General features: G+C 34.5%; 1 protein-coding gene across 5 annotated transcripts in view; it reads left to right on the top strand.

The window, feature by feature from the left end:
• Positions 1-23,983, top strand: part of NPY5R (neuropeptide Y receptor Y5) — a 162,964-nt gene that overhangs the window by 94,611 nt on the left and 44,370 nt on the right. The gene's annotated exons all lie outside the window — the stretch shown is intronic.

The raw sequence follows: 23,983 nt of genomic DNA on the forward strand, positions 1-23,983 counted from the left end.
TGATGCTAGTGTTGAAGTGTGTAGCATTGTGTAGTAAAAAGAATATTTGATTTGAAATTAGAGGACATGTATATGCATCATATTAATTTCCAGAATTCAGGATACTTGGGGAAGTCACTTAAGGTCTCCAAGGGAAGAAGTTGAATCAGATGGTCTCTCAGAACACTTATGGTCTTCTGTATAAACCATTCTAAATGGACATATTTTTATCTTTTAGGAGCTCACAAATTGCAGTGACCAATATTAATGGGGGTCATCCAACCAAAAGAGAGAAAAAGATAATAAATAAATAAATTGTTGTTTAGGCAGGACAGGGCAAAGAAGATTATATTGTTTATTCTAGTTAGTCAGTGAAGACTTTTTTTAAAGATAAAATTTCAGAACCTATAGGTAAAGAAAAGGATTACTAGGGGTGGATTCTGGGTCTTAAGAAAAAACTCCAAAGTAGAAAGTACAATAACTAGACAGCATGCCTTGATCAGACATACTGAGGGGAGGCAAATCATAAAAGCTTGGGGAGAGATGGAAATAGGGAGCAAAGAAGAAGAAAGGGTGAGGGGAATCTGAAAGAAATATGTAAATTAAGGCTTCATTGCACACTACCAAGGTTGATATTTGCTTCCTGAGTCATCTTGTGACACATTCAGGCAATTAGCTTGGGAAGCAATTTTACTGTGTAGGTGAGAAAGTAGGTGGAGATTGTAGGGAAGAAAGACGGAGGGAAGGGGCATCAGAAAATGAAAGCATGGGAAATGAAAAAGCAAATTCAAAACCTTACAGCAAGAATAGAAATAACCCAGAAAATTGTCCAAGTTTCTCATGTCAAGAAAAAGGAAAAATGTATAAGGGTAGAGAATTTGAGAAAAGCATCGATCATTGCTGAGACCAGCTCAATTAACAAGTTAAAATAAATAGCCTTTATTGTAACTGTCTAGGGGTAATTGATACAAATAGAATGCTGTCTTCTTAGGGGCTATATTAATGTCACATTGTAGATTTCTTGTAATATACAAAGGGCTACATGTTTTCCACAGACACCCATACCTTCTTGTATTGACTTCACTTTTCCTGCACTAAAAAAGACTTAATCAGTCCTGGTCTTTCCCAAGGAAATGGAACATATTAAAAAAGGGAGACAAGAAGCCAATGAGGGATAAGGAAATAGTCTTAGAGGAATGGCAGAGAAACTAAAAGGTAAAGAAATAGATATACTAATTACATTCCTCCTAATCTGTCCCTCCTCCAAATTTCCCTTTCTTTGGAGTATACTTCCATCTTTCTACATTCAGCTTTGTAGCCTTGCCTCTTCCCTCTCCTTTATCTCTATCCAATCAGTTTCCAAGTCTTTTTTTTTTTTCTGATTTTGCTTTATATTTCTTGCCTATCCTCTTCTCCCTCCACATAGACAACATTCCAGTTCAAGCCCACATGACCTCTCTCATGATTACTGCAATCTCTAATCAATCTCCCCATTTCCAGACTTCCCTCTCCATTCTGTTCTTCATAGGTGACAAACTAATTTTCCTAAAATACAACTGTGACCATATCATTCCTCTACTCAAAAATCTTTGGTGGATCCCTGTTGCCTATAGGATAAAAAACAAAATACTGAGTCTCCGAACAAAGCCTTCCATAATCTGACTTCTACCTAACTTTCTTATCACATTTCACTTCCCGCTTGTTCGCCCCTCCTCCCCATCATGATTTCAACATTTCAGGGATCTTCCAGTAAGGAAACTTTCTCTACCCACACAGATCAGCATTTGCTTTGCATCTTACCATTTTAGTGAATTACCAGGTGACTTTAAAAGATTAACTGACTTCCTTAGGGTTACACAGCTAGTAAGTAAGTGTCTGAGTCAGGATTCAATTTGAAGTCTTTCTGCTTCCAAGTCTATCACCACCTAGCTGCCTCTAACAGTACAATGCCTACCATATTTTAGGCACTAAACGGTATTAATTTTTTAAAAATTGAATTGATTTGCTTTGGTTTAAAAGACAAACCTTAAATTGGGCAAAGACAGAATGATTTCACTGGTCTCTGCCTTCAGAGGTCTTTCGTTTTTTTCTCTCTCTCAAGAATAGGAGTGATAGACCTAAGCAACTGAACCACATCTCATATCTAACTTGTGACTCTGGTAATTGGAAGAAAAGTAGAATATAGAATCAACAGTCAACCAATAAACATTTATCAAATACTTACTCAGTACCAGGCTGGAAAGACAAGGAAAGATAAAAGACAATCCTTGATCTCAAGGAATTTTCAGTCTAATGGGGGAGACAATATACAAAGAATCATGCCCAAACAAGCTACATTCAGGACAAATAGGAAGTAATAAATAGAGGGCAGACACTAAAATTAAGGCAGATATGTTCTAACATCTAATAAATAGTACATGTTCTAATATCTAATTGTATCTGCATTTCATGCAAAGTCTATATGACTTCGTGATTCTTAGGGTTTAGAAAGATTGGTGATATTTGGAATTGGCTCATAGCCATATCCAGCATCCCTTAACAGAAAGATCTGCTACATTATTCCACCAACAGTAATAACAGGGTAGAGAGAACATTAGGGGAAAGGACTTAGAGGCTATTGCCTGACACATAATAAGTAGTTAATAGAAGTTGATTCAAATTGAATTCAGAAGGATTCTTTCAACATGAAAAAGAAGAGTTTGCTAAAGAAATACTGCCAGTAAACATAAATAAACATTGTTTGAGCACCTTCTGGTTTCAAGACAGTTACACCAGTGTGAGTATTTGTGCCATTCACCATGGAATCCTTTGGCACTTCAAAAAAGGAAAATCCATAGGACTCTTCACAGAAGTGTAACTAGGGTAAGTTTATCAGGGCTTTGCTCCAAGATGTTAAATTTAGAAGACACTGACAGTGCTTGCTGTCTTTCAGAAGTTAGAAGTCACAGAGCTTAGCACTTAGTTAATAGTTAATAGTTAAAACAGAAAATTACAGGATAGCCACTAAGATGAGCTCCTCCTTTGCTATACCCTATTTCTTCTTCATCCCTATGAGCTTCCTAACATCCTTGCACTACTGTCCAAGGAAAGGTCTCTGTTTTTAAGTCTTAGGGTGGTATTTGGTCCTCCCCCCTACCTCCACTGCAGTTGCCTTATTCCAGTGTTCTGTGATCTTTTCCTTTCCAATCTTTTCCTCTTAATTGAGGTTACTTTGCATGACAGTTGCCCCAACTAGTTAGGTAGTACCTTGTGCATAACAGTTCCTAGTTGTAGTACCATACCTTCATATACTCAGATGGCAGAGTATCATGCTGCCATTGCTATGGGAAAAAATATATTAATCCAGTCCTTAGTGACTTCACACACCACCCCTGTAGTTTTCCAAATTTCTAGCCACCATCCCCCTCTTTATATTGTCTTTCCCATTAACATGGAAGCTCTTTAAAGGTGAGGTCATGTTCTGCTTTGATATTTGCATCCCTGATATTTAACACATGGTTTGGCACAGAGTAGGTGCCTAACAAAGGCTTTCATATTCATTCATGTATTCATGTGTTGATAGTTCATCTCAACCAAGAGCTAGTTGGTTCTCTGGTCAAGTCAAAGTGAAGACAGATCATTGGTGATCACTGTTATGGTAGAAGGTCCTTCCTATCCATTTGAAAGAAAAAAAAAAGATAGTTTCTCCAAAACACAACCTTTTGTCAAATTTATCAGTGCTTTGATGAGCACATGTGAAATAAATTACCATGATTAGCTTTTTTTTCTGTTCCTTCTCCTTTGCCACTGAGTAGATCAATATACTAAGAAGAATCACAGACCCTATTCTCAATGGCACTTTTCTATTAAAGTGTTTTTTGTTAACAAGTGGACACTGCCAAAGGTAATATTATGATTTGCAGTTTACTAATATTAATTAGAAGAAACCAGAATGTCTTTTACTTTACCAACTCTTTTTAGTCAAATATCTTGTAATTTGAACACTGCCTAGCTCTCTGTAAGGGACAAGATCATTATTATCCTGGACATCTGAAGCCATTGTGTCCTTTGGGTTATTGATAAAAACATTCCCCCTCAACCCTTTCTTAGGTACTTATATTTAAGTGGGCTTCAGTAGAATTTCTGAGCAAATATCATTTCCATTTCTATTTTATTCTCAGTGCTAAGAACAGTGCCTCTCACTCAGTAGTTGCCTAATAAATATTTATCAAATTGAATGGAACTTCACCTGGGCCCCCAATAACATATAAAGATTGCTCTGTGGCCTTTTGAGGTATAAATAAAATGCCATCTGTTCTATTTTATATTTAGATAAATTAGAAGATGGCAATCATGCAATATGTATTAGGAACTTTACAAATGAACACTAAGTAATTGAGGGAAATGAAATCCATATCCTTTTAGTAAACCATATTGGGATGGTGGGTCACAGTAATATGTTGGGTAGCATGGCATAATGGAAAAGACACTTGGCTTGACAGGAATAGAACCCTTTCTCAAATACTGATGAGCTATGTTAACTCAGACAAATAACCTCGCAGAGTCTGATTTTCTTCATCTTTAAAAGGAATTGATAATAGTACATATCTTGTCATTGTTCTCTTGTTTAAGTTGTCCTTGACTCTTTGTGCTCCCATTTGAGATTTTCTTAAGAAGGATACTGGAATGTTGGCCATTTCCTTCTCCAAATTAGTTTATAGATGAGGAGATTGAGGCAAAAGGTTAAGAGATTTGCCCAGGGTTACACAGCTAGTAAGTAGGCCAGATTCTAACTTGGGAAGAAGAATCTTCCTGACTGTAGGTTCAGCACTCTATCCACTGACCACTTAGTTGCTCTCCCTCTCAGGGTGTTTATGAGAATCAAATAAGATAGTGTATATAAAAACCATGAAAGAGCTATATGAATACAAATGATTATTATCCAACCTCTCTCCATCCCTTCTCCTTATGAATGCAGGCTCTCATCATCATCACCATCATCATCACCATTATCACCTTCACCATCATCATCATCATCATCATCATCGTCATCATCATCTGAAGATGCTATAAATCCAGCCTATAATTATTATCTTCTGAAGATACAATGAATTCTACCTGTGCAATTCTAGATTGATATCTGAGAGCCTCAGTAGCCAATTTGACATTTGATATGGAATTGTTTGTAGCATTTCTGATTTGTGTTTTGGTCACACAGTTTGATGCATTGGATGGGGGCATTCCCAAGCAACTTTAACATTCTGGAACTATGGTAACATCTCACCCAATTCCCCATTGCCTTGAAATGATTAAGAATAAGCCTGCTTTGGGGGCTCACTTTTTCATTTGCCCATTTTCATTTGTAACTTACTATAACATTTCTATACTATAACATTTTCATTTGTAACTTACTATAACAACCTGAATTCTCTAAAGCAATCTTGGACTGAAAGGAAGTCCTGGAATAATGAAAAGAGAACTCTAGTCAGACCACATCTAGAATATTGTGTTTCGTTCTGAATATCACAACTTAAGCAGGCCATTGTTAAGCTTATGGATATTTAGGAGATGGGGCAGCTAGGTGGTACAGTGGATAGAGTGCCAGTCTTGAAGTCAGGAGAACCTGAGTTCAAATCCAGCCTCAGATAACAGGACAATTCTTAGCTGTGTAACCCTGGGCAAGTCACTGAACTCCAATTGCCTCAGGGGAAAAAGTCTATTCAGGGGACAGAATAGTGATTGGTCTTTGAGTCTATGCCTTATACTGGTTGGGTGAAGAAATTGGGAATGTTTTTTTGTTTGTTTGTTTTTCCTGAGAAGATTCAGAGGAGACATGATAGCTGTCTTCAAGTATTTGAACTGATGTTATATAAAGGAAAAATTTGGCCCAGAGTGAAGAACCAAGAACAAGGAGACAAATTCAGGCTTGAACTAAGGAAAAAATGTCTTGATAATTAGAGCTCTTAAAAGTGAAATTAGTTTTCTTAGGAGAAAAGTGAGTTTTTTCCTCATTAGAAGTTTTTAGGAGAGGTTGGATAGCTACTTATTTGATATGTTGTGCTAATTCTTTTTCAGGTATGAGTTGAACTAGATGACCTCTGAGGTCTTTCCCAGCTCTAAAGTTCCATAATTTACAAATCCAATTTAGTCATTCTCATAAAGAGTGAGTTGACAAGTAAGGTAAGACAAGGGAGGACAAGGAACCCCAGAATTTTCCTGTAGTTTTTCATATAAGAAGGCAGGGCAATTTATAGATATTTTAAACCAGCAATTTTGTGAGCAATTCCAATCATTCATTAAACATAATTAATTAAAAAAACTATGCATTTAGTCCCATACTTTTGATAATTTTTTAAGCAACAAAAAGTATTCATTCCTTTTCCTGCTGGGACATTTTTAGATTGGTTTGGTGATCCACATTCATAATTTTACATTTGGAAAAATGACAAATTATTTCTAGATAAACTATTTTTCTCTGGTCCATTTCTCAAACATGATATTTGTTACCCTTTTCTAATGTCATGAGCAGATCTTTGGACAGATATTTCCCCTTGAAAACTTGGTCTGTGTATTAACTATTCACTTATTTCATGGAATTGTGACTCTCTAGATGCAAAAATCAGTGTGATTCTTAAGGGAGAAAATTATGTTCCAACCTATCATTTATATCAAATGCACTCTGTGCTTCTTGACAGATTATTTTTTTGTGAAATCAACCATTTTGCTTTAAAGACTGTAAACATTTCAAGCCTATATATGGTAGTTTGTGAAAATTAATTCAAGGACCATAATTAAGTCATGAATTTTGCCTGAAAAGTAAAAAGGCAGAGATGGATTTTGCTATTTCGTGAGTCCTTTAAAGATCATCTCAGAAAGAGTTTGAAATAGCATTACAAGTGTTTTCTGCATTTATATATACTCATTTGATCAATTTATGTGGATCTCCCATATTTAATTCATATAGAGATCTATTCTCCCTACTGAGTATGTGAGTAGTTGTGGGAGAATTATTTTAGGGTTTATAGGGGGAAACATGCTATTATTATTTATTTGCATTGCTACTTCATTAAACTGTCTTTGTTATGAGCTGAGCATGTTATCTGTTATACTAGTAAAGAATGAAATACATTGGATAATGCTCATAATCTATGGTTTAAATAAGATTTTGACTGACAGGATACATAGAACCCGGGGCTACCAAACATCTATCCATAACAATTCCATTTAACAAGTCCATGATGAGAGCAGCTGCTTTTGAGCTTGTGGCTTGAGACCTGGGAACTTGGCTGTCACTATAAGCTTTTATTCTACTTTTGAGCTTCTGGTCCTTCTCTGTTATTGTGGGCTAGAGCCAAAGTGGTCTTGGGATATGTGTAAGGAGCCAAGAAAGCAGTCTTTCTATTGTAGGCATCCAGCAGAGATAAATGGAGCCATTCTAGACTGGTTAAGAATGAAGTTACTAGAACTTGGGAAATTAGACAAGCTAATCACTTGGTGCTAGAAACTCAAAATAAATATAAAAAGCATAATCCTCCATTATATGATGAATAGGCATTTATTGCCTCTTTCTCTCTTAATCTTTTTTCCTTTGTTATCCTTAGAGTAATATTTAAATTCCTTCAAAGTAGAGTCTAGTGTTATTTTTAATTTTTATAGCCATAGTACCCAGTAATCAGTCAACTAACATTTATTAAGTACCTACTATGAGCCAGGTACTGTGCCAGGAACTGGAAATACTAAGAAAGGCTAAAGAGGGTCTCAGCTTCCAAGAAGCTCCCAGACTTAGGGAGAAAACAACATGCGTACAACCATGTATAAATAAGAATAAATTGGAGATAATCTCAGAATAAAGGCATCAGAATATAGGAAGACTTCCTACAGAAGATGGGGTTTTTACCTGAAACCTGAAGGAAGCCAGGGAAGCTAAGAGGTAGAGATGAGAAGAGAGAAAATGTGTATTCCAAGTATGAAAAACATCCAGTAAAAATTCCCAGGGCAGGAAAAGAAGTATCTATTGAGAGGCACAGCAGGAGGCTAGTGTCATTGGATTAGATTATGTGAAGAATAAATTGTAAGAAGACTGGAAAGGTAGGAAGGATTTTAAATGCCAACACAAGATTTTAGACTGTTAAGTACTCAAATAGAAAAGACAGGATAGAATAGTTATCATGGTATTAATAATAATCACTGGGAATCTTTTAGGGCACAGAATAGAAAGATTGGTGACTTCTACCTTGCTCTTGAAAGATTCAGGCTTTCACCACATAATAAAATAAGCTGAGAATTATTATGCCATAATTTAGGTGATAGACATTTAACCATTATCCCTTTGAGAAATCACTAGCCGCCTTCCAGACAAACATATGTACAGAGCCAATTAGTTCTCTCTATATGTTGGTGTTATGATTTCTAAAGATGTCTAATTTACAAAAAGGAATATAATGGGCCCTATAAACATCTGGATAAATGTATTTCATCGCTTTTTAGCATAATTCTTGATTCTATGTTAGGCCTAGCCCAGTCCTGGCACTCAGGACTTGTTACATGTCTATGAGATAAGGAACACTGAAGATTATATTCGTTCCCAAATGAACTAAGTTTTTCAAATGAATATTTCTCAGTGAAGGACCTATACTTTCAATAAATACTCTTTCCATCATTTTATATTCACATTTAAATTATATTAAGCCTCTGTCTTATGAAACTGAGATAATTACCAGTCTTTAAGAAACTCATAGTATGTTGAATAGAAACAACATATGCAGAAGTAACTAAAATGTCAAAAATGAGGTGAGATGGGCAACAGAGAGAGTAGAAAGAGGTTTTTGAATAATTTATTTACTTCAATGAGTACTTACTATGTTTGATGAACCATGTTTAGTGCAAGGGCTACAAAGACAAAAGTGAAAGGAGCCTTCAAGTAGCTTCTGTTTGAAGTTGTAACACGTAAACAAATAAGTAAAAAAAAAAAATAAGATAATTTGAAAAGAGGGATAGCACCAATTCCTCAGATTTCCTTTAGGAGGTAGACCATCAAATGGTGACCTTCTATAGTGTGAGGTGGGGAGAGAGATAGTACAGAACTTAAAATATAATAGAAAAAATTAAACAAAGAGGGAGAAAAGATGTCGATAACAAGTTGAATGCATTGAAGAAAGCTTAAGGATTCTAAAAAGGGGAAGTAAGGAAAGAATAAATTCACTTCATAGGAGACCATAATTTTGCGCTGGAGACAGAGCTTAGCAAATTGGCCACTTTGATTGGACTGTGAAATTTGTAAAGGAGAATAGTGTGTGATGAGCCTGAAAGGATAGTCTGAAGCTATGTGAAATGCTAAGCTGAAGAATTTATATTTTATCCAGAGGCAAAAGTGGACCAAAAGATACTTTTAAGCAATGAATGACTTGATACTTCATATATACTTTAAAAAACGACTTTGTCAGCTGCATGGGGGATGGATTAGAAAGAAAAAATACTGAAGGCAAGGAGAATAATTAGAAGGTATTTGCAATAGTGCAGGAGAGAAGAGATAAGGGTTTGAATGAAGATGCGATACATAAATGGAGCGGAGATGAATGGTATCTGCCAAGGTGACACTGTTTGTCCATCTGTGTCCTTTTTTCCCTTGTCATCATATTACTCTTCCACATTCTTTTCTGATTCCACATTTCCTTAATGTTATCCATTACAGCACTCCTTGAGGTTAGTTTGGCATTGTAAATATGCTTTAGTCTACTTCTATCCACAATGTATCTATCTATTGTGCTTTCAGTACATTCATAATTTTGATTCTTTTGAGGCTATGATAAATCCACCACATAGCATCATCAAGAAAATATTTGTGGGAGAATATGGTTTATGAGCCAGGGAACAACCTGAGATCATTAAAATCTCTATTCAACTTTTCAAATGTAATCTAGCTTGCTGTCTTCCTTTTGTTCAATTCTGGGGGCCAATTCATTGCCCATCAGCAATTCCTATCTCAGATAAATACTAATATATTTACTTAGTAGATTGGCCATATAATGCATGTCACAATCTGGACAATAGACATTTTCATTCATTTAGCTTCCTTGTGTGGATTGTTTTCTGATTAAGAATGGATCTCATTGACAAAGTTCTATAATGGTTGGGATAAGATGCAATCAATACAATATTATCCACAAAGAGGAGTAATTGAAGAACCTTACCACTCACAAGAATCTCTTTTCTATTTGACTTTTACTCAGGACCTCCATGTCAATAGCAAACACCTTTGCTAAGCATATATTTTTTGGTATTGTGCTTTGCTTGGCAGCAATAATGGGAAGGTCCCTAAACAGAATTATCTCAGTAGTTGCATTTATCAAACAATCTTGTGATTTTCACATATACACAAAATATTTCTTATTGAAGGAGGATCTTTACAGATTGTGTTTTGCCTTATAGAGTCAATTTTAATTTTTGTAATAAAAAAGAATGAATTCTTAGGACCTCTCAGTCAATTGTGTGACTACAGATGTGATCTACTGTAAAGAATCTTTTCTGAAAGCTTTCCTATTCCCAAATTATATTTTAATTTAAAATTCCCTCAATATGCATGTAGACCAGTTTTTACAGAGAAGTTATCAACTGAGAATAATATATGACTTGATAGATACTGCTGTTCCCTTTATTAGGTGAGTTTTGTTTTGTTTTAGAATTAATATTTGTAATTTTTCTTCAGTCTTTTGGTGTCTATCTTTGCTTGTGACATTTTATAAAATAATCTCACAAGGATTTCTTCTTCCCCAAATATTTACTTGTATAACATATAATTGACCAAGATATTTAGAGCCAAAATTTCAAGATTACTGTGATATTTATGACAAAAATAAAACATCATAGAAATTAAAGAAACATTATAGAAATTGGTTTCATTTTTACATCTACTTGGTGTATGCCTTTACTATTGCTGTAGAAAGCAACATTATCCTTCCAGTTCCTCAGGCTTGCAACCTAGGAGTCCTTCTTGATTCCCTAACTATCTTTCATTTTCCCACTTATATTCAGTCTCTTTCCACTGCCTATTGATTTCACTTTTGCAAAATTTCTCCCATGTCTTCATTTAAAAACAGGCTGTTATGTATCATCTTGTGCTTGAACTAGTACAATAAGCTACTGGTGGATCTGCCTGATTTAAGTCTTTCTCCACTTTTCCCTCCATGCAGCTGTTGAAGTGATTTTCCCAAAGTAAAGATCTGATCATGTCACTTCCCCAACTCAATAATCTCTAGTGGCTTCCTATTACTTTTAGGATCAAATATAAATTCTGTTTTATTTTTAAGGTCCTTCATAACCTAGTTCCCTCTTATCTTCCTAGCCTTCTTGCACCATATTCTCCACCATATGTTCTGGCCTCCTTACTGTTTCATTAATAGGACTCTCCTCTCAGCTTTGGACATTTTCTCTGACCATTGCCCTTACCTGGAATGCTTCTCCTTCTCATCTTCATCTATTGCCTTCTGGCATCCTTTAAGTTCAAACAAAAATCTCATCTTTATAGGAAGCCTTTCCCAGTCCCTCTTAATTCTAACACCTTCCCTTTGTTAATTTCCTATTTATCTTGTATATAGCTCATTTGTATACATTTATTCCTTAGTTGTCTTCTATATTAGACTATGAATTCTTTGAGGATAAGGATTATCTTTTGCATCCTTTTTTTTTTTTTTTATCTCCAGCACTTAGCACTGTGTCCGGCATGATAGTAGGTGCTTAATAAATGTTTATTGATTAATTGATTCATCTATAAATGCTTTTAGGTCAACATAGCTCATTCAGATTACCTGCCAAATTTTCTATAGTCTTGTTTTTGCTTCTACTGCAGTCCTCTGTTTAATGAGATAATACTACTCATAAACTTCTGGGATCCTCTTCCTTAGTGTTTTACATAATATTTTACAAATAAGTTTGAATTACATGCTAGTATTGCTTTTGCTTGCAGTGAAATAAAATGTTTGCTGGCTAAAGAAGTTTCTTAGCTCTTTTAGCCTCCACATTGTGATGACAGCTTTATATCAGTTAAGTTTTTCTAGAAAATGATGATAATCAAAATCTTTTGTCTTTTTCCAATTTTTATTTGACTTGAACCATCAAAGTCTTGAATCATCAATGTCTGCTTTTTGTATTCAGACATTCAACAAAGTTCAGAATCCAGCTATCTTTTAGCCCGCATCTCTCCATGTTGTTCATAAGAATAGTGTGAGATATTTTGTCCAGTCTGGTACCTTGTGAAAAAGAATATGAGATTAAGCTAGAAAAACCCATTCTTGATGAAGTCATGCTGAATCTGTGATCACCATTAAAACAAGACATTCACTAGTCATTACTTTAAATAATATATCCTAGACTTTCCCCAGAAATCAAAGTCAAGCTCAATGGCTTATAGTATACTCACTTTAAATGGAAGAAGACTCACTCTTCTCAGTCTTGGCTCATTTCTCCAGTGTGGTGTGGTGCCAAAATCACCTAGATTTTTAGCTAGATTTAGAATCAGAATATCTGAATATGAATCTTGGCTGTCATTTACTACCTCTGTGATCTAGGCAATCTTTCAAACTCTATAGTCCTCAGAATCATCACCTATAAAATTAGAGTTGAACTAGATATCCCTCAAGGTCTCCTCCAGCCCCGATAGAGTTATGATTCAGACAGACCTGAGAGAAGGGCAGTGAGACAAAAAAGCATCCATAGTGACAGACTGAAAATTAGCCTTTTAAGAAAAAGATAAAAGAACTAATTTTGTGTAACCTCAATTACAGCAGGTTATAGAGTAAGACTAAATATCTCTGAGGATAGGAGAATTAACAATCACAATACTAAAGATAAAATAGGAAGAACCTCAGAAGATGTCTCGGAACTGTGAGGAAACTTTAAAATTTAACATTGAAATTATAAACATTCTTTCAGGAATAAAGAATAAAGATGGGTTCAGAGGCAGGGGAATGAATTAGAAGACCTCTTGATCTCTCTTCTAGCTCAGTGAATCTATAATTCTATACAAAACCTTCCCTAGAGAAATGGCTGCCCTTGTCACCCAACTGAAAAGAAATGAAGAATGTGGTCAGTCAGTCTTGGCGGGACTCCCCATATGCCAATAGCCTGAGAAAGTTCTCCCTGAATCAACTCTATTGGCAGTCTCCCCCACCCCTTCTCCTTTTTTTGAAGCTTCCTAGAAGGAGTTTCAGTGAAGATGACTGGTACTAAGAGTCCATTTCTATTGTAAGTCTTCTGGGGCAGCATGGAAACAAAACTCCTATTCAGCAGGGGCTGATTTCCACCCCTTGGGTAGAAAATGGCAAGAACCTCTTACTGATTCTAATTTGCTTGGAAGAAAAAAGAAGCCATGGCATAATTCCTGAGAATCTGTAGCGCTAACTAGGGGCTTCAAAATCATGATCTTTTAAAGAATTGCTTTCTGCTTTTAGAGAAAAAACTTTGTTATATTCTGCCTAAATGTGTTTTTAATAGTTAAGGTTGGGGAGTGGGTAATGAATTGGCTCTTTGTGAAGTGTGGGGTCAAAAACTTTAAAAACACAAGCTTGCAGAAATTAGTTAAGAAGGTTGTTGAAATACATTTAACTAATTGTTGGAAAAATATTAAGCCACAGATATCAAAGGTCAGAAACCTAGATTTAAAACAACAATTCATTTATCTCTGCATTCCTTATACTACCATCATGCCTTGTATATGTCATACATTCAATAAATATTTGTTGAATCAATGACTATACTTATATTTGTGCATCCAATTTGTTAAAGCTAGGACATAACTTGGAGACCATCTAGCCCATCTTCCTACCTACCCTCCTTCCCACCATTTTTTTAAAATAAATGAGAAAACTATATCCCATTGAGGGAAAATAATTTATCCAGAGTCACAAAACTCTTAAGCATCAAAGCTAGAACTAAAATCTAAGTTTATGATTCTTATTCCCATACTCTTTCAATTAGACTACATTGCTTCCTATTGGTTTTTCATTAAATATTATTCTAAAATGCACAATACAATTATTTTAAATATATCATCAATAAATGGCAATTCTAGATACCTGACCAGTCAGGAAACAAAAATACAACAATAAACAATCCTGAGTTCCAATCTCATCTCTGACACACACTCATTGTTTGGGCAAATTATTTAATCTTCAGTTCCCTCTGTTAACTCTCCAGTGGTATGAATTGCAGAGAAGGGGGCAACTTGTATCTCATCTGGTACAAAAAGTTTCCTCAGTTCATGACAGCAATGAAAAGACAGGTTTTGTACCACTCCATCCAATTTATTAACATTAGTAATTAATTAAAAAATAAATATCTGAAAATTAAATAAAGAACTATAAAACTTTATGATTTTGGTAAAGAGTTGTATTATTTATTCAAACACAATAACTAACTAGCATTGTGTGTTCCATTCTGAGACCCATTAATTGGTTCCTAAAGAACATATGATCATTTGGGCCATGAAGTTATACCTAAGCACTGCCAATCAACTAATGGTCTCTTAGGCACAGTGCCTAGGAGAAAATAATCAACCCCATATGTTGGAACTTTAAAAATTCTAACTTATAAAATGATAGTCGAGATAATGGTGCCAAGAAAGCTAGAGAACATTGTGGATAGAGCACCAGAGTTGGAGTCAAGAAGATTTGAATTCAAATCTAGCCTCAGTTTTTGCTGTGAGATCCTGACTGAGTAACCTAACTAACTTCTGTTTGCCTTAGCTTTCTCACCTCTAAAATGGGGATAATAATGTACCTACTTACTAGGATTGTTATGATGATCAAATGAGATAATATTTATAAAAGGTACTCATCAAGCACCTAGTCCATACAATAGGTACTTAATAAATGCTAGTTTCTTTTTGCTCTCTTCCCCTCAAAAATAGAAAATAAAAAGATGGTGTTTTGTCTTTTCTGTGTTCCATATTGCCTATCTGATCCACACTGTTTAACCAGTAAATCATTAACAATATTTATTGAGCATTCACCAATGCTAGAGTGTACTCCAATGTAATGTACACTTAACAAGGGCTCTGACTTGATTTGAAGTGGGAACTTTGCCGTATACTATCCATATCTTAAATTCTTAGAGAGCTCTATAATCCTCAGAGTGGCTAAAACACTCAATGATGGTCATACGTCTATTCATTATCAGAGGTAGGAAAAGAAATGGAATCTTTCTATTATGTGAGTTCAACTATGGCAATCTGATTTTTATGTTCAGTGTTCAGTAATTAAATGTATTTCAGAATTTTTTGGAGGCTCCAAAAACTTAGGATTTGCCTAAAGTCTGAAATGGGATTTTCCTCATAGCTAATCATCTGTTGCCAAGATCCTTGAGTCTCTCCCCACTCTAGTTCATTCATACTTTACCCATTTGTTAAACTAATATTCCTAAAGTAAAGATATCATACCTAACACCCCCCCATTCAACAAAATCTAGTGGTTACTTATAATTTCTCCTAAAGTAAAGACATCATACCTAACACACACACACACACACACACACACACACACACACACCCATTCAATAACATTCAGGGATTACTTATAATTTCTAGGATCAAATATCAAATCCTCTGTATACAAAGTCTTTCACAACCTGACCCCACCCTTACCTTTCTTGTCTTCTTACATCTTACACTTTCCCCTACTCCCCACCCGAGTTAGGTGGAACTAATGAATAGAACATTGAGCTTCTAATTAAGAAGAACTGAGTTCAAATCCAGCCTTAGATACTCATTAGCTGTGTGATCCTGCAAAAGTCATTTAACCTCTAATTGTCTAGTTTCCTCAACTGTAAAATGGAGATCATAATACCATTAACTCATGGAATTATTGGGAGGACTGAATGAGGCAATATTTGCAAAGTGCTTAGACACATGGTAGGCACTTAATAAATGTTCATTCCATCCCTTATTCCCTTTCCTACCATGTACTTTGTGATTCAGTTAAATTAGCTTCTTTACCATTCAATGTATTTTTACTGATTATTCCCATGCTTGGAATGATCTCCTTCCTTGTCTCTGCCTTTTGGCTTCCCTGGCTTCCTTCAAGTTCCACCTAAAATCCACTTAAAATTTTTACAAGAAACTTTTTCTTAATACCCTTAATATTAGTATTTTCCTCTACTGATTATCTCCAATTTATCTTTTCTATCTCTTGCTTTTCCATAGTTGTTTGCATGCTTATCTACCAAATAATAATATGAACACTTTGAAAGCAGAGACTTTCTTTGAATCCCAAGGGCTTAAAAATGTTTACTGGTTTAGCCAGAGAGTGAAGTAAGTGATAGATTATAAAGAAATCTCATACTTATAAATAAATGTTTTTAAATCAGAAAAGTTCAGAAAGTATTATGTAAAATAAATAAAAATCATAAAAATAAAGTTGTTATATCTCAGTAGAGCAAAAATAACTTATAACAGATAAAGATGGGGAGTCTTCCCTAAATCAGCTATCTATCTTTTTATATTTAGAATGTTTATTTTGTAAGACAAAGATCAAACGTAAGAGAAAAAAGTAAGAAAAAGATGGTTTTCAATCAAGATTTCTATCTGAACTGCTTAATCAACTTTTTGATAGATACAAAAAGATAACGACCAAGAGCACACCCTGTTACAACATAAACTCATTTGTAAAAATCTAACAAAGAACGATTTTTGGAAAATTATGAGCAAAACCACCTGATAAAAAAACAGCAAGAAGCTATAGGGATAAAATAATCTTAAAGGAGTTTGGTAAAATCTTTCCAAGGTCATCTCAGATATAATTAGAAGGATAATATTATATCATAAAATTGGAAAGGACATACAGATGCTCATAACAAGATCTTTTCCCCATCAAGAACTGGGGTTCTAAACCTTAAGGGAAAAAAGAAATATATATATATATATATATATATATATAATATTGTCAACTATATTTCAATAGAATTGACTTCCCTTACAATCCAATGTATTTTATTTTGTTTATTTAAAAACATTATTCTTAGAAAGGGGCTCATAGTCTTTACCAAACTGACAAAGGAATTTATAATATAAAAATATATTTAGAAACCTTGTCTTAGTGAATTTAATAGAGCCATGAGAGGCTAAATAAACAACTTAGAATCAAATAACTAATATGTGTTAAAAGAACCTGAATCTTTCTGGTTTCTAGATTAGCTCTCAAACCACTTTGCCAAATGAGCCCTTTGATTATTAATATCAGCTGAAGAAAGGATCAAGTGAAATATGCCCTCACCAAAGTTCTCACCATCTTGAAAAGCATCTAGTGTAGTTTCCATATTCAAGAAGGATTCTCTATAGGTGAAATTTTCTAGACCCCCTTATTTACAGATGAGATTGTGCTGAATATATAAAGATAGGAAACTGTAGAACCTTATATATTTTATTCATTATCACCAAAAAGAGTTTGATCTAACTTTCCATAAAGGAAAACCAAGTAGTTGAAAAATCAATATTGTCTAGAGTATGATATCTAGTTCATTGGACAACCTGTAGAGCTTATTCATGAGTACACATATCTTAGACCCTGAAAATGAACTGTGAACTGGGTCCTGAAATGAATAAAAGAAGTAAATAGGCTGGATTATCTTTGGAATATTGGGCAATGTTCTTAATTGATACCCCTTATTCCCCAATTTCTTCCTAAATCAGGTAGTGTATATTTTAAGCACCATTCCTTTTAGTGACATTATTTGACTTTAAGTCATAGAAAACTATTGTTTCTGAAGAATTGAAATTGAGGATTCTCCATTGCATAATGGAGGAAAGGCACGTGATGGATGTGAGCAGGTGGCAATACAATACAATACAATGTAAGAGAATTATATTGGAAAAGTGGTGTATAGGATGTCATCAGAGATACGTGCAAGTGGGAAAGTCAAAGATGATTTGATCACAAAGCAAGAGTAAAAAACAGCCAGTAAATAGTCCTGGTATACCAATAATACCAAGAAAACACAAGAGAGGTCTCTAGCCTGCTGGAAGGGCATGGATGAGAGTTCCACAGTATGGCAGGCAAGGATGGTTTGCTATCTGCATTGTTGAGGTGAATACTGACACCAATAAAGTCATTTAAGGCACTGGAGTGTATTGATAAACCAGAGTGTCTATGGGCAATCAGAACAATAAAGAATCTTTAATTCATTGCATATAAAGACAAGACTTAAGGAAACTGAGATATTTGGATAGCAGAGGATAAGATGTAGCATGAACATGAAATTTGAAGGATAGTTGAAGGGAGGGATTAGACTTTTTTTGGCATGGATGCAGAAGGCAAAATCAGGAGCACTTGAAGAATCACAGAATTCAGAATTATAAGGGACTACAGGAACCAACTATTCTAACCTATGACTGTAAAATAATTCCTCAGTAGATAGATCCTCTTGTGGATATGAGATGTTTTCAATTTGGTTCCCATCTTTTCTGATGGGGCCAATTCAAAAGGCGTTAAACAATAAATAAACCAAGAGAATAGGACTGGGTTGCTTCAAAGGTCTGTGACCCTATGAGTCATGCTTTATTGGAAGCTGAAAAAAAAAACTAGTCTATTAGTTGTAGAATGAGCACAATTCACAATATAATGAAAGAGTAAGTAATTAATAATCAATTATTTGATAATCTTAAAGTTAATGATTATGTATAAAAAATATAACATTGACAAGTAGAAAAAGAAAATAGAAATATCACTTGTGAAAAGTCCACTTTTCATTTTTTTTTAACATATGCTTACTAACTTCAAGGAAAGTTGAACAAAACTAAAAACTTTAGAAAGTGGTTGTCACTTTTAAACCACAGCAAGTTCTAAATCATAGTACATGGCCACTAAAATACAAGCTCTTCCAATAGAATGTAAGGTCTTTAGGTCAGGGAGTTTTTTCCTTCTCTTTTTTTTCTAGCATCTAGCCAAATACTCTGACTATTACTGCTGAGGGAATTTGGACTCGGATTTGATCAGTGTAAGACATTCTTAACTGAGAAATTCCTTCTACTATTGTTGACTCTCAGCTGTTCTGTATTTGAGAGTTTTTTGGATGTAATAAGAATGTAAGTGACTTTTTCAGGATCACAAAGCATATAGTTTTAGAGATAGAGCTTGAGCATAAATGGTCCTGGCTCAGAAGCCTGCCCTTTATCAACTACACCAAGCTGCCCTTGATCTCACACATAGCATGTATTTGCTAAGTGCTTGTTGGATTGGATTGCATAGAGGCAAAGGAAGTGATAGCAGTAAAATTAAATTATACCACAGGCCAATTACATACATGTTTACTTTTTAGGATGGCCTCATGGCATAAAAGGAAAAGGCAGAGGCAGTTTGTCATGCTATGATCTCTTAGTAATTCACTGGTACATTTTTCTTTTGCTGATATGGAAAGTGAGCCTACACTTCCAGATAATGCTTTAATTTTTGGTCCTGAAATAGGCATTAAGTGGAGCTTTAACAAACCACTGTCTACTAACAAAACAAAATTTGATCATGAAGATTTAGGAGGTAATTGATAAATGTTTAGTTAACTTCTCAATGAATTAATTGAAAATTTCAAAAGAATAATGTGCCCATTCATTCTATATAAACAAGATATAAGCCCCTTTAGAATCACAGTGTGCATGGTGAAAATGTTAACCAAAACTTTATTGAACAATTACTGCTAGCATAACTCAAAGATTCCCACATCATTCAAACTAAAAGATACCTTCATCCTAATTTCATATATAGTATTGTTTAGAGGTCAAGAAATATGACAAGAATATATATATATACATATATATATATATATATATGTACATCTACACACACACACACACACACACACACATATATACAAGTTCTATAATTGACTTGAATGTTTGTCATATACATGGGCATGAGAATTCATCATCTGAATCACCGTAGTTCTGAGATTTTTGTTTGGTCCAGACTTTTGATTTAATTGGTGTAGCTAATTTCATGTAATGAAACTCTTCCTACCAATGAAGTTAGGAAACTTTTCTGAAACTTCTAATCTTAGAGAAAATTGCATGGAACATTGAGAATTTAAGTGATTTGAACAGAATCATACAATCATTTTGTGTTCGACATTGGTAAACAAATGTCATTATGCACACATACCTACACACACACATACACAAATTAATAAATGAATTATCTAATTCCCCATTCAAACATCCTTCCCTATTTAATACTAGAATCTATCTCTGCCCATTAGTTTCTTACTGATTGTTGTTAAGCACTTCAAAAGAGAATGATTTTAATATTAAAGGTTTTTAAAGAGGCGCCTGGGAAAATTGATAAAGCTTTTGAATATTTTTACAACAATGAGCCTTTTTCTGATGTCAAATGTGAAATGAAGAATGTCTTATCATGCTATCATATCATTTCTTTGGAAAAAATTATTCCCCCCAAATCAACACTTGTGTTCTTTGTTCATCTTAATAATTGGTACATAGTTGCAACTGTAAAGTCAATTTTATTAAAAAGAAGATTGGTATTTACATAAATTTTGCTTTTTTAATATAAAGTACTAATTAGCCCTTCTATAAATTTATTACTATGAAATATTGTTCTCCCTTTTAAGTTGATTTACTTAAGTGTTTTTTTCTCAGTATCAATTATACTAATATAATAAGAACTTCTCTTAATCTCCCATGTGTAAGATCTTCATTAAATTTCTGTTCTAATACTTCACTGTGATATGGAGCAGTTCTTGGACTAGGCAGTTGAATGCAAACTTTGGAGTTTCTGACAAGCTGAAAAGTCTTGGGGTAAAGCAGGAAACAAACTACTGTCCATTAAAAGACTTTTTAGTTTGGAGAGGCTCATCTCCAGATAACTGCCTATCCAAGGATTTACAACTTTTGTCACAGTGACTCATAGCCTGGCTACTAACTGGCCAAGAAACTTTGCTATGAAAGTAGTAATAGCCCACTCAAATGAAAATACTGACTTCTTAAAGGTGTTAAAAGTATGGTTGAAAGGCACTATTCTAGGAAACATGGACACAAACACTAAATCAGACTATTTTACCCTCAAAGAGTTTATAACTTAATATGAAATATTGAAAGATTGATATTAGAACTTGCAAGTATTTATTCTGAAGGCAATCTATAAAATCTATACATTTAAAAAGTCTTTTCTTCTAGGATGAAGGCCAATGATTCCTTCCCAAAATTCTTGTTTAAGTATACTTCAGAAGCACTTTATTCCATCTTTTTCTACTTTCTGATTATTCTCAAAATCAACCTTAAGAAAGGTTCTCTCCTTGATATGAAGAGGAGAATATAAAATGTGATTCCATTCCATGGGAATCTCACGTAGTGGTGTAATAGGAAGATTGTGGGATGTGAGATCCTACATTGGGGAACAATCTAACTTTGAACCAGTCATCTACTGCTAACTACACAGAGTTCTTTATCTGTTATCTTGTTTAGATTAGTTTCCTCATCTGTGGAGCAAATGGGTCAGACAAAATGATTTCTTAGATCTCTTCTAATTCTAAAATTCTGTGATCTTTTTCATTTGAGAATATATATCTACTAGAGAGAAGAATTCTGTGGTAATAGTCTGTGCCCTCTGCACAAAATCTGAAAGTAGAAAATCATTCTATCCTTTTGAAGTTATAATAATTATTTAATATGAAGGAGCTATATACGTAATAGATGAGGAATAGGAGTATCAGTAAAGTTCTGAATCATTACAGTTTTACTACAGATTTACTCCTCCCTTTATTCTTCCCTCTCCCCTCTTCAACCATGTATTTTACATTCTAGGTTCTATCACTTTATGGCCAGCTGAGTGAGAGTCACACTGGCACATGGACAGTAATGGGATTGGGCTAATGAGGAAGCGTGAGAAATGGAAATCTAGCTAAAGAAGGCAAATTGTATTAAGTTGAGAAAGCAGACAAGCATGAAGTTCAGGAAAGAGAAGACAGGAACCATAGGGACAATGTCCACTTTCTGAGATATCAGCAAGAAGAGTGGTAGTAAATGAGGTTGGTGAACTCTAATCTTTGAGTTGAGACTGTTTGATGATTATTTTATCTCTGGGCACACATGTGTTGATCATGGCCAGAAAGAAGCCTGAACCTCCATAAAAACCTGATTGATGCATGGAGAAAGACTACCTCACACCAAGATCGGGGAAGTAAGTATGGAGGGCAGTACTCACTGCCAGAGTGTCTATGGAAGGAATGATAGGATGCTAAAAGTTAGGGCATTTTACAATTCCATTTTACACCTTCGTTTTATAAATAAACCAAGATCTATAGAAATAATTTGTCCAGATCACATCACTACTAAATGGCAAATATGGAATTTGAATACAGATCCTCTGACTCCCAACTCTAATGCTCAAATATCACACTACTTCCCAATTTGCATAGTAGTCTGTAAGATTAGTTCACTTTATTTTTCCTACTTTGAATAGGTATTTCTTAATACAGAGTGGAAAATCAGAGACAAATGTAATACTTCTGACATTTTAGTGTGATTTTTTTTTCATAAAAGTCATCTTGCGATGTACATTCCCTAATAGAATACTTGCTAGTTAGAAAGCAAGACATCTAACCACAACCGAACAACCATATCTTATATTAGATGGAACATTTCTTACCAACAATCTTATAACTCTCTACCAAGCTCAAGGAAAACGCATTTCATCTTCTGTTTTCTCTGGGACCAAGAAGGACAACCCATTTAAGCTAAATTCAAATGCATTTTAATATTACTTATTATTTGTGTAATCATATAGTCTTAGTGTAAGTATAGTATTCTCCTGATTCTACTTTCTTTGCTTTGTATCAATTCACATATGCTTTCTTTTGAACAATTCATATTTGTCATTTCCAATAATATTCTATTAATTCATATATCACAATTTATTCAGCTATTCCCCTAATCTAAAAGCACCATATTTCTAATTTTTTTACTACCACAAAAAGTGCTGTTAGGAAAAATTTGATATGTGTGATTCTTTTCTTCTGCCTTTGGCCTCCTTAGGTTACATGCCCAGTAGTATGATCACTGAGTTAAAGCGTATGACAGTTTAATGACTTTTCTCTTAATATTTCAAATTATTTTCTAGAACAGTTGGACCAATCTATAGCTCCACCAATAGTGTATTAGTGTGCCTATCTTCTTACAGCTCTTCCAACATTGACTTTTTCTGTCTTTTATCATCTTTGTCAATTTGATCACGCCTGGAACTTTGTCTAATAGTTTATCAACAATGGGATTTGCTGGCCTGATTTGTGGAGGTGGTCCAACTCCTGAACACAGGAACCTATGAAGAAGGATCTTTGGAAAACTTTTACTTTCTAGGCCTGCCATGGATTTTACGGTATTTCTCTTCTTCCCTCCTCCTCAACCACAATTCAAAATAAATAAAAATTCTATTTCATTGTTACCAAAAATTTTGAAAAATGCCATGGTCAGTCTTTTTCTCTCTCCCCCTCTTTGAAAAAAAATCTATTTCAGATATATTATTGTTTTTTCTACTCTTTCATGAAGTGTGAAATTGTTCACACAGCTTTGGTTATGCTTCTTGGAGCTCTGGTCCATTTTTAAACTAAATGCGTAAGTATACCTGATGAGAATACCTAACCACAAAAATAATTGTTCCTTGTACCCCAGATTGAACTGAAAATTTCTGTAGAAACAGATCTGACTTTCTCAGACAAATGGATTCAACTCTCTTCTTTCTCAAAACAGGAATCCTCTGCTAAATTTCACTTTGCATGCCATCAATAATTGCTTGGGCTTCCAAAAAAAAAGTTTCTTCTTTTCCATGTTGTCAATGACCTCTCTTTCCATTTCATGCCTAAGTTCTAGGTGGGAAAAATTCATTGTCATGATTCAGATAATCATTTTGCTCACCCCTATAGAGCAGTGGGAATTTTCTCATTAGGTAAACAAATTCTTTGGACTTTAGGTGTTGACAGAGAATAATTCACCTAGGAAAAGAGAAAAGAGGCTAAATGATCAAGATTGTGGTTTTGTTTT

Source organism: Sarcophilus harrisii, chromosome 6 (genome assembly GCF_902635505.1).
Source record: "Sarcophilus harrisii chromosome 6, mSarHar1.11, whole genome shotgun sequence".
Taxonomy (NCBI): domain Eukaryota; kingdom Metazoa; phylum Chordata; class Mammalia; order Dasyuromorphia; family Dasyuridae; genus Sarcophilus; species Sarcophilus harrisii.